This window comes from Zosterops lateralis, assembly GCF_965231275.1.
Source record: "Zosterops lateralis genome assembly, chromosome: 13".
Taxonomy (NCBI): domain Eukaryota; kingdom Metazoa; phylum Chordata; class Aves; order Passeriformes; family Zosteropidae; genus Zosterops; species Zosterops lateralis.
This window is the reverse complement of record NC_139773.1, coordinates 8,770,467-8,783,204: the sequence shown is the minus strand read 5'-3', so window position 1 is coordinate 8,783,204 and position 12,738 is coordinate 8,770,467. Positions and strand designations below refer to the sequence as shown.

The following is a 12,738-nucleotide window of genomic DNA, read 5'->3' as shown; positions in this document are numbered from 1 at the left end:
ATTGAAAGGGAAGGGAATAATCAGTGGATTTTCAAATTCAAAATATCTGGAATTCTATGACTACTGCAAGGCACATTAAGCCTTGACATGAAACACTTAAATATCCTTTTCCAAGAAAAATCATTATTTTACCTACACACTTCCTTTTTTTCCTTATTCCTGCTCTGTTTGTGGCTGCTGTTTTCCTAGCACAACATCATCATGAAGCCATTCCAAATGTCAGGATAGAATTCAGTTCACATTCTTTAAATTAAGAGTTTGTTTTAGGGAGGTAGTCAACATCTGATGTTTCACAAAGTTACAACTGTGAAATTTTCTTATAATACCAAAATTTCATCATATGTGATGAGTGTGGGAGATATTTTGGCCAAAAACAGTACAAAAGAGCTAATGTTTTTGTGTACTGTGTGATTAAGAAGAACACTAGTTTGATATGTGTTTAATCCATGCAATTTTTATCAGAATTACTTGTTAAATAATGAAAGCATTTTATTTTAAAATGGTAAGTATATTTGTTTAAACTGTAGAACCAAACTGAGCTGCAGTACAATATTCTGCACTAAGGCATCAGGTGCCTTCTCTAAGTTCCTTTGGATAAACTCATTACAAACATAACATTTCAGCTAGCAGTCATTAACTGAGCTGAAAAATTTCTTTGAGGGGATTACAGCTGTTTAAAACTATTTAAGTTTAAATGGTTATTTTATTAGAGTTTAATCACATCCCTGGAAAAGACAGAAATGTAATCCCAAGGTTAGGGTAATTAAATATTGTAGGAAAAAGCAACTTGTAAGAGTCCAAGAGACTTTCCCAGGCTGAGGGTCAGCAGCTCAGTTGTGCAGGACACCTGACAGCAGGACCTCTCCCTCGGATGTGCAGCACTGCAGGATTACAACAAGGAATTGTGTCACTGGGATCAGCAAGGCCATGGATCTGAGAGCTTCTGTGAGGTCTGCAAAGCTGAGCCCAGGGGCTTAGGGGAGGCACTGCAGGGTATGATATGATTGTGTGCACCAGACAGCCCCAAATCCTTTGTGAATTGTCCAGCCATAAAGGGAAGATGTGCCAGGAGACACTTTGAACAGGTGACAGCTCTCAATATTGTGACTTCTAATTATTAAGAAGAGCAGGTGTTTGACCATGTCCAGCAGGGATACCCCAAAGGGAAATTTAAACCCAGGTATTACAGATATATCAGCCTAACCTCTCTCATGGCATGAAGTACTGTGTTGAATAACCCTTATTAGACTGATAGTGCATGGAAGAGCCTGGAATCATGCTTTTCTTGCCTGCACACATTTGCAACAGAAATTCCCTTGATATTTTCCCTTTCACAACAGAATCCTACTCTTTTGTGACTGAACAAAAGCAGAAGACAGCGCTTAGGGAATTTCTTTGTCCACAATCCCTGAAAGCAGTAAAGCCTTTCTGGAGCTTTCACTGTGCTGCACAGGCTGCTGCAGGCTGGGCTGGAACACCCATGGCTCACCTCCTGGGTTTATGCTACTGACCTTTCACCAGAGTCACCGTATCAGAAATCAAGGGAACAAGTCCAACAATTCAGCATCAGTCAGACTGGGAAGGAAATGCTGAGCTCTTGATTCACACACTCTGAAACTGCTGTCTAATGTGATGATAACGATCTCCACCTTCCTAATTGGATTTGATACTGTTAATTTTGTGTATGTAAACAGCCATATGCTGTCTGTGCAGCTCCTTTACTGTGGCCTGAGTGTGCACAACTATTTACTTCTTGCACACTACATCCATTGGATTTGCTTTGTTATGATTACTGTATGAAAACTTTCATTAGTTAAAAAAGCAGTTCTAACCCAGAGCTCCCTGCTGCTGTTATTTTGAGCATATAAAAGCAGATCAGTGTCACAGAACAGAAGGGAAATGTCCAATCTAACCACAGAGACAACACACTCTTGAATGTCACACTGCATTAGGGACACTGAGGGAAGCAGGATGAGGGACCATGGGTAACACTGAGCAATTTCCCTTCAAACTTACTGGGAAGAATGAAAGAGATTAAGGAACAGGGGAGCACATATCCCATTTATTTTTCTCCACTGAGTTTCAGTACGGAGCAACTCAGTTTCTCATGGGCCTAAGCCCCACTGTTAAACAGCAAAGCCCAACAGGTGAGATCTGTGCTCGTCCTGGATGGGACAGAACTGTAAGAGGCATTTCTGCTCTTTTAAATTTTTGTGGAGCACAGAGGTTTCACAGTGAACTTCAAAGAACTCCTTCCTATAGTTGTATTTCTGATTCCTTCTAAAGAAATACATGCAGTTTTATTTGGGGCAGCTTTTCACCTATTCCTGTCAACATCAGGATTCAAACCATGTTTTCGAAGAGAAAAAAGGGTGTCATTAGTCAGCCTACATAAAATCATTATTGCTCAGTGTAGTTAACACCTGCTGTGATATAACCCCTCTGTACCTTGCCATGTTCCATAAGTACTTTTTTGTTATGCTTATACACTTCTGAAAGGGCTTTCCAGAGGAGCCAAGCTGTGGTTTCTGCTGATACCATAACACTGTTGTAATCTCCTACTGCTGATACAGATGTTTCCTTTTGAGAGTGAATCACTCTTCTGCTGAATTAATGTTGAATGTCACAGGGTTCCCACTTGCATTTGCTTGGATCCCTTAGGAAGTGCTGGAACAAGAACTGTAGAATCTCCTATGGACCAGCAGCTACAAATGCACTTCAGGTCACTCCTGCTATCTAAAACACAGACTACAAACTTAGAGAAACATCTGTCTCTGGGGTCCTGCAGAGAGGAGAAAACTGTGACACAGAGGATGTGAATTTCCAGGTTTGATAGTGTGTAGAAGCTAAGAATGAAGCTGCATGAAAATGTGCATTATGAAGTATAGAGAGATGAATGGGAAATAATCTATTAATAGAGGGCTTTGCATTCTGATTGGAAAAATATATTTTTTTATAATCAGATTTGAGAAATTGTTCTCATTGTTACAAATCACAGCAACTGATCTTTAGAAAGGAATTTCTGATGCATGACCTATTTTAAACCATCTCTGTATCCACAGTGGTGGATATTTATGCTTTGAAAAACAGTTGTGAAACTGATCTGTAAATGTGGGAAAAAAATCTCTTTCTTTAAATAGACTCCTGTGGCTAAACATGAAAATAAAAACCAGGTGGAATTAATCCGAAGTTAAATTGATACTGGACCAAATAAATAGGATTGAGGCCATTATGATTAAGAGCCGTATTTGTGCAACACAAGCAGATGCTCAGTAGAAGAAAGATGATTGTCCCATGCTGTCCAGGCAAGGGAGTGCTCTCACCAACACCCTGAAACCAGTGCCAGACAGGGAACATCTCTGCTGTCTGGGAATGTCTATGAAAAATAAGGCTGAGCTGCTAAAAGCTAAAACTTAAAAAAAAAAGAAAAAAAAAAAAAAAAAACAAAAACAAAAACAAAACAAAAAACCAAACCAACAAAAAAACAAACAAACAAAAAAAACCACTCTATTATCTGACATATAAGTAAGGTTCCTTTTTAATTTTTATACTTCAAAGGCAAGACAAACGTACCAATGTACTTTCTAACCATGAACATATGGGGGATGTATACTGAGAGATCCTGTTTTGCAGTAGGAGGTTCATAAATCTAAGAAAAGTTAGAAGGAATGCATTGGGGCCAGCACAGAACACAAGTGTGGTAGGAAAACAGCATTACAAAACTGGAGTTTGTGTGTGCATGATGAGAATAGTATTAGCTACAGGTCCTGATGTAGATACAGTAGACATCACAAAGAAATTCACAGAGGTAGAAAATTGAACAGAGATCTGTAGAAAATTCTCTTCTAGAATCCCCTGACTTTTCTGTCTGTTTCCCAAAAAAGAACTTCAGAAGAACTTCAGAACATAAGGAGTACTGAACTGCTCCAGTTTAGTCACTTTTTCCATTCATGACACAGCATGGTCACTTTGTGGATCAGAGCAAATCACCTGTTTGAGGACTGTAGAATTGGGTCCTTCAGAGGGTGTCCCTGAGGCTGGCAGGGGGAGAGCTCAGCTGCCCTTGGCACTGCCTCAGGGCTGGCTCTGGGACAGTCAGAGTGTGGCCAAACCTCTTCTGTTCCCAGCCCAGCTGCCATCCTTGGTCACACTGCAGCAAGGAATCCTTCAAAATCCCTCCCTGTGTATTTAAAATGCTGGTTTTTTCCAGAGCTAATGTAGGGTTACTTCATGCTCTGGTCCCAGCAACTGGTTTAGTCCTGTATATAGAGCAGTGGATAATTAACAATTATGTTGTCCTAATATTAAACTAGGCCTGAAATTTTAGGATAATCATTCAGTGATGAAAAACTCCACTTGATAATTGGATGTGGCATTCTGAACCTTGGTAATGTTTGTGCTGCTCTATAGTTTACATCACAGTTGGCTGCTTAAATGGGGATTGATAACTTCCCCATGCAAATAAAATGTGAGACATTAATTCACTCTAATGGGACTTCAGTCATGCCCTTTATAAAAAAAATAACCACCACGTATATTGCAAAATTATCCATATGAAAGCACCATTATTTATAGAAGACACAAAGGGAGCTACTCCCTCTGATTCAGATAACATGAAAGGTTTTTCCCTGGTGATTTAAATGACAGATGAAACATTGTTGCTTCTCCCACTGCTGCAGAATGTTACATAATGACCAATTTCTGATTGTTTCTAAAATAACATTAGTGGTATTACTCATAACCATTCAAAAGGTGAAATTGAATCCTGGAAAGGAAGTATTTCTTTACAATGCCTGATGAATTTATAGCTTGTTCCTGGGTATCATGATATTTTTAGATCATAACCATTAGAACTGTTTCCAGACAAACATATGATGACTAATTGTACAGTGACCATATGATGATTTAAATCTTACTTAAAGAAATCCAACCTTTAAATCACTCAATTGAGTCATCCAAGAAGAGGATGACAGAACAAATGTAAGCCTTGCAGACATTGGTGGGATTTGTATGGTGGTCTGACACTTCAGTGATCCATCAAGTACATGAAAACACCAGAGACCTGTTTGTCTGTCCTGTCTCTTGCAGCTGAACACTCCCCTTTGTTTCTAGCAGGGTAAAGTTTAGCTATAAACTAATGAAACAATCTTTCTGCTCATTGCACCTGGTAACTTTGTAGAATTTGAAGGTAGGGTTCTTCCCTTTGTAGAGCCTGAGTGATGGTTTGAAAATCTGTGCAATGTTAATTAGCTCTTTTAAGATAAAAACATAAGAGTCACTGTCTGAAGCTGAGGGTGGTGTGCAGTGCATGGCTGGGAATCGTGGAGGACAGAGTCTTTTTATACAGGCAAAATAGAGGATGAAGTGGCAGCTCCACCCACAATTTGTCATCTGTAGCTTCACTCTGGCATGAACAGAAACACCCTCCTGCTGAGCTGTACCAGTGGTGCCTGACTGATGGATAAGTGCCCATTTGACAGCAAGGAGAAGAAAATGGCCTTGTTATCTTCTGTGGGGCACCAAGGATGTTTTAATCTCCTTCATAACTACCAGACCCTGCAGGTTGGCAGCAGGCAGGTGCTGATTTACCTGGAACAGGTAAAGATCTGCCCCCCCTGGTCAGCACTGCCCCAGAGCTGACATCTACCAGCCCTGTGACACAGCAGCCCTTGGCTCTGTGGTCCCCAGGGGAACATGGATCATACACATTACAGGAAGAGCTGTGATGTTTACAAGGTGGTGTCTTCATCCAGTTCAGAGCCCCATCTTTTGTGTTGTGTAAAGAACTGCAGTCCTTGTAATCAGCACATCTACCATGAATGCAAAGCAAAGCACACACTGGGGTAGGAAGAACCTGCAGCTTTTCACAGAGGCAAACTTGGAAAGGCAAACCAAAGGCCAGGTTCTGGTATCCTCCTTGACCAATCCTATTTCCATGGAACCAGCTGCTGTGGAGCCCTGAACACCATCAGCCACATGAGAGCCTCTCCACTGCCCTGGCAGGAGAAAGAAAGGCCTTGACCAAGGTCAAGTGGGAAGATAAAGAATTGAACCATCTTCCAAGTGTGAAGCATTGGACAGCTTTTTCTTTGGCTATGGGCTCTTCTTCCATGGACATCTTGTATATTTAAGTGGATCTTTTACATGAACAGCATATGCCAAGTGAAAACACAGCAGATGGATCCAAAGGCTGGGTAAGAGTACTAATGTACTCTTGTACTGTATGTACAAAACTAATGTACTAATGTACTAATGACTGTAATAATGAAGAACTGAGATCCTGAATAGTGACCACTGCTAGGTACCTTCTAAATAAACCTCTTTTTGCATCTTGCCTAAGCTGCTTTTTTCTCCTTACAATGTACAGAGACATCATAACTACCAACATTTTTTGCATTTTATCTGTAAACCAAAGCCAGAAACCAGGCAGGATGTGCACATCCCAACAGCTGAAACAACAAACAGGAGAAGGAATTACCTGGAAATTGACTTTTTATTTTTACAACGAAATAGATGAGACCAGCCCTGGAAATGACAACACCAGGGTTTGTTTCCCACATTGGAAACATCAATAGGAAAAAAGGACACTGAGTAACATAAACTCCAGCATTGTTCCACCTGTGCTGCCAACAGATAACAAACCAAGTGCTACCTTTTTGTCACCACTGTTCTCAGATTTCCCTATTTTAGCATAGCAGCTGGACACTCAGTCCCAGCTGCTCTTTGAAAGAAGGATTTAAAAACTACATTTACAGATTTCTGGGGCACCAAATAATGATAATCAAGCCCCTCTGTTGAAGAGAAGCCACCACTACACTTGCCTGCTGTGGTCAGTGAGCAGAGCATAGGCTTTCAGCCCACAATTAACCCACCTGTGGCTACAGAAGGCTTCCTGGGGCCTCTCAGTGCAAACCCCTGCACAGCCACCTCAGCCTCAGGCAAAAGAACATTCAATTACAGGAAGCCATCAAACTAGCAGGTTCAATAATATAGGAATGCTACCAAAAAAACCCTCCTTAAACAGATTACTAACAGCAGAAATGCATAAACATTGCTTGCCAGAAGTTGTAAAATATTGGAAGGAATATTAATTTGGGGAGGGAAGGAAAAAAAGCTATGCAATCAGAGAGCAAAACACACCACTTTGAACAAAATTATTTAGATTATCAAGAAGACAGAGGCTACTGGATAAGTTCAGACATACAACCAAGCTGGATAAATGGGAAAAAAAAACACATTAGGAATTTAGGCTGGTGAAGTTACTGAAATGAGTCACATAAGTCTTCGTTTTTCTTACCCAGTGGTAAAAAATTCAATAGTGGAAACCAGTTAAGATGTGCACAGTGTAGAGCACCAGCACAAAGGCAGGCAGGCTGTTAGACAGCAAATGAGTGCAGAATAACATGGGATAACAAGGACTGTGACACTGTCAGTGTAATTCAGTGGGACATCACTGTGCTTCCCTGAGCCTGAGTTCAGTTTTCTACTAACTGTATGCCTTGCAAAGAATTAGAGGATGTGATGCCTACAGTACTAGGCCAGCTGGTCCCAGGTGTTTCTTTCCCATTACATGTTCCTCTCTCCAAGAATGAAGGGCAGATAAGAGGAAGGTCAAGGACAATTTCTGAGAATAATCAGGTAAAGGAAAGCTTTCATATGGTAAGAAATTGAAAGATTGCATCTATTTACTACAGACACACAACTTAATAACTTGATAAAGATTTCCTCTTCAAAAGCACAGATCTACACAGTGTATCATTCATGATATAAAAATACAATTATTTCTTCCAATTTTTAAAAAATTTATATTTGATATTGATAAATTTCTGAATTTGTCTCATTAGTAATAACGTTAGAATTATTTTCAGAAGTTTATGTCACTGCTAAGCTCAGGATGGTTATGTTAGTCTAACCAGTTGTCATTTACATTTTGGTGTTTATAGTCCCCAGTTATATTTACTTGTTTCTCATTGGTCAACTGTGGCTTTTCACTCTGGCAGAAGAAATTCCCTCAAAGTTTCCATTAAAGCAAATCCCCTTGAATTTAGGGCACCCTGATAATTTTTAATTAGACGATGACAGGACAGGCAGTATGTGATATGCCAATGTGCAGGTTTTGAGGGAACGCTTTGCTCCTCAGGACCTGGGAAATGTTCCTAAAGTTCCTAAATCAGCGTTCTATTCCCGAACCCGCCATGGGTTGGTTTGTTCTGACCCGCTGCCGGCGGGGGAGCAGAGCCCCCTCGGCCGGTCCTGCTTTATCCGTGACATACAAAAGGCAGGAGATCCCCAGGGAGGGGCATCCCATCATCACTGACACAAACACCTTCTTTACGTGTTTTATCAAACTGCTCCATCTAATTTCTGTCCTCCCAGGCGCGCCCCGAGGATGGAGCGCCCCGCAATGAAGAGGCGGCACCCGCCTGTCAAAGCGGCGGCGGCGGCCGAGCCCGGGCGTGGCGGGGCCGCCCCCCGAGCCCCCCGAGCCCTCCGAGCGCTCCATGCCCCGCACGGCCCCCGCACGGCTCCCAGGGCGCGGCCGGGTGTGCTCGGGGCCGCCCCGCACCCGCAGCCCCGCGCGGGGGATGCTCCGCCACACCCGCCGCGCCCCCGCCCCGCCCGCCCCGCAGTGCGCGGAGCCCCGCGGAGCCCCCGCGAGGGATGCTGCCCCTCGTCCTGCCCGGCCCGGCCCGGCCCGCCTTACCCCGCCGCGGGCCCGGGCCTGGCCGCCGCCGCCTGCGCGCCGCTCCGAGCCCCGAGCCGCCTGCGCGCCCCTCCGCGCCCCGCGCCCGGCGCCGCCGGCTGCAGGTGGGTGCCCGGCGCGGCGGCTGCGCAGCGCGGCCCCGGCCCTGCCGGGCACGCTGGGACTCGTAGTCCTGCAGCGCCCGCGGCCGCCCGGGCACCGCCACCGCCACCGGCACCGGCCCGACAGCAGCACCGCCCTCCCGCCCCCGGCCAGAGCATCCTCCTGTCCCCTGTCCCCACTCAGCCCTCTGTGCTTCTGTCCGCCCCCAGCCTGCAGGTGAGGTCCCACCTAACCACACGTTCCCTGTCGCCTTTGGCTCGGCGTGCTGCAGCCTCAGCCTGCCCCTCACCTGTGCGGCTGGAGCAGACAGACCGCGCTGTGGTTTGGGTGCTGTGCCAGCCGCGGCCGCCGCCCCTGCCCCGGGCACAGCCCTGCCCGCGCTCCCTGCAGGCTGCCCGGGCTCCTCTGCAGCCCTGCTGGTCAGCTCTGGCCACACGCGTCCCCAGCTGAGCCCAAAGAACATGGTCTGCTCCTCTCAACACCCGCTGCAAACTGGGCCAGACAGACAGGTCCTGCAGCAGAAACCTGCTGGCCCTCACCTGAACCAAGATGTGTCACCCCAGGGAGACAATTTTGGAGTAGAGGGTGCTGGCCTCTGAGACCATTTTGATGTTTTTCCTTTCTTCTGTTAGCTAATGTTGGCAGTTCAATTTACATTTATTCTATTATTCCATAGTAAGGTCAACCATTGGTTGAAAATGCATGTAATACTATTTGAGTGAACCCCTTTTAATTAAGCATGTCCATAATTTAATTTATCAGAATGCTTTCACTGGGTGTTGTGATTTAGTTGAACAGAGGCCCTTGGTTCTGAGCACTAAGTGATGAGTCACGAGCAACAGAAAAGCTGTTCCAGTGATTGGGATGTCTTTAAGTTTCTTTTCACATTGGCAGGAAAAGAAGACATCGCCTTGTTACGAAGCAGATGCTGCACTGGAGTTGAATTTTCCTATGGAAAAAAAGTATAACCAGGAAACTCCAAACCCTGCCAAATACCTCAGGCATCTGTAGCAAGACTTAGAGCAGGAAACTCAGGCTAATACAAGGGGCTGAAGGGTTACCATGGGTGGTTTGCCTCTGCTGCTAAGGAAAACACCAGTATCCACAATAATGTGTAGAGTGTAGAAAAATCCTCCAAAGCTGCAGTTACCTGCTTGGAACCTCCTTGCCTCAAACTTCTCATAAAATGGGATATCCAGCCATAATTTAACAGCTTTTTTGCCAAACATCTAAAATGTTATCAGATCAATAGAAATGGAAAATAATCAGATCCATTTATTCCGCAGTCTTTCTCTCTCCTTCCCTGCCTTGAAGCATTCAAAGGAAACAGGGTTTGCATCTGTAGGTTTGTTTGTTCAGTCCCAGAAGCATTAGGGAAGCTGAACCAAATTGCTTTGAAATCTTCTGTTCTGTAACTTGGTGGCTCAGGCTGAAGAGCAATTTCTTGGTTTGGTGGTGGGGTTGAAGCTTCCCTGCAAATGGGTCTCATTCAGACATGAGACAGAAATGTGGATTTAATTATTGACATGGATTAAACCCTCTTTTGGGATTTATTCTTGGTCTGCAGGATCAGGGCTTGAATGAGTCACTCATAATTGTACAAATACTGGGAAAGGGAAATGTATGCTATCTACACAGAGCGAAAGTTAACATTGGGGTGTTTGTTTTTTGATAAACTCCTACAAGTTCTTTCACTCAGATTTTCCCATCACGCCTTAAAATGTATTTATTAAGTTGAAATTCTTCCTCAGTTGATATGAAGGAAAATAAATCCTCCCATTCTGACCTTCCCATCTGCATGCCATATATCTGATGATGAATTTATTTCATATTACTTTCTGCTAAAAAAGTAACAATCCTCTGCAAGGAGTATAGAGTTTGGCTGAAGTCAAGATTCTGCTCTTCTTTGGCTGTGGTTTCATGTTTCTTTCTTCCTTATACCTCATGCATGGAATTTGCAATCAAAAAATTAGAAATATGATCAGTTTCTGTTTAAGAAAAGGTGCAGGTCACCTGTCATGAGCCATACCAACAAAGACATAGACAGTAAATAGATTAAATGCAGATGTACTAGATAATCTTTCATTCTTCCCAAAATACAACATTAAAAGACAAACGTATTCAATACAATTCATGAATCTGAGCTCTATCCCATGTCTAGGCTACAGGAGATCCCATTTATGGGCTATGTGTGCTGTGATACATTTACATCTAATTACTGTGGCCACCTACACTGACCATATTTCCCATGTGTGGGATTTCCTAGGCTGGCACATCTGAGGGGACAGGGTAAGGCTCCTAAGCAGTCCTTTTTTCCCTGGCAGAACCTTTGCATAACATTTTGCCCACCTAGCCTTTTAATTTTATTTTCATTTATGTATTTGACCGGTTGAAAGAAGCACAGTGGCAGAGCAAACACCCTAACGATATAACGTATAAGGGGACAATTACCCTAGAAAAAAATGTACTCCACTCTGGGGGATGCCTTTGAGAGCTGGGATCCCGTGGATCCTAAAACAATGCATTTCCTGGCTCAGCCTTCCCTACACCCAGTGACAGTTTGTTTCACAGGCTCTATGGTAAATGCAGTGTAGAGGTTTGGCATTTTTCCAACACTGTCTAAGCTGGGCTTACTGCCAGCAGGTTGTACCAGTAAATCATTAACTGGGGCACCCAAAAGCAAGTTTTATTTCACTGAACTATCTGTAGCCAAAATGTGGTCAGTTGTTTCAAAATGTTTGTTGCATTTTTTTAAGAAAAAAACCACAGGGGCATTATTTTCATCTGGTTTTTTTATGACATAGCTTGTAAGACTTTGCTTAATTAACTCCTGCTAGAACTGGAGCTTGTCTTCTAGACAACATCTGGACTTGATTACTGTGTTGTACATGTTTTGATCTCTTCCCTTAAAGACCAGCTGTTGATCAAATTCAGTGACCTGTAAATAAAACCCCCCCGGTTCAATTTCTGATCAGCAAATTTCAGACCTAGAGTAGAGAAAAAAAATGACTCTTGCTCACATGTAAGATTACTGAATTGGGGAGATACTTCTGAAATGGCCTTGAAAGAAAACCAGTCTATGTAAGAAGCCTCAGTTCATAAGACCTTGATGGTTCAGGCCTTTTAGCTGGTCAATCCCCAGCTTTATTTAGACTGGAAATTTTTTAGTTGCATTGCTTTGACAGATAATAGGATTTTCTTGGACTGTTTTATAAGGCAAGGTACAGTAATACATTAAATAACACTAACATCAAGTCCTCTGTTATTTCACTCAAACTTGCTTCCTGTGAACCCTTCTACATCCTTAGTGCTATAAATCCTGAATAAATGCATTTCAATTTAGACACTGCATTTGCCATGGTCGTAACACTAACAATAAATATCTTATCAGTACCAGTTAATTTGCAGTAGATATCCAGTTAAACCACAGTTTTCATTTGGTGGGTGTGGAAAGTGAGACAGAACAGATGGTTATCTGAAGTCTGGGGCCCACCTGGCAGGCATGGCACTGGGAACAGGAACAGGCTGAAGGCTGAAAGGTGGAAGGGATTGCCCACAGGATGAGCACTACTGAGCCTGGGGCCAGACCCCAGAACCTCACCATGTGCTGTGCCCCCTTCCAGAGCTCTGCATCCCCGCTCTGCTCCAGCCAGCCTGCTCAGAAGTGCCTTAGGATGGTTCACACTGCCCTGGAGACACCCTGGAGTAAAGGCTCCATCCACAGAGCCTCCACCCACGTCAACTCTGCTGTCTCTTCTGGGATGAGAATGAGGAGATTTTGGCCAAATCCCCACCTTTTTTACATAGTCCCATTGAAAGTAGTTTGCACCTCAGATAGGAGCAGTATCCAAGAGATGCTGTGCTCCTCTCTTTACAGGGTCTGCAAATGGTGAAGACCTTTCTGTTCCACTTCCTTCTCAATGAATGGATCT

General features: G+C 43.6%; 1 protein-coding gene across 1 annotated transcript in view; it reads right to left on the bottom strand.

The window, feature by feature from the left end:
- The window catches only part of TMOD2 (tropomodulin 2), a 32,038-nt gene extending 23,290 nt beyond the window's left edge, over window positions 1-8,748 (bottom strand). The window contains exon 1 of the mRNA XM_083871221.1: window positions 8,705-8,748. The gene's annotated coding sequence lies outside the window, so the exon portion shown is untranslated. The remainder of the gene's footprint in view (window positions 1-8,704) is intronic.
- Between the last annotated feature and the right edge of the window lie 3,990 nt (window positions 8,749-12,738).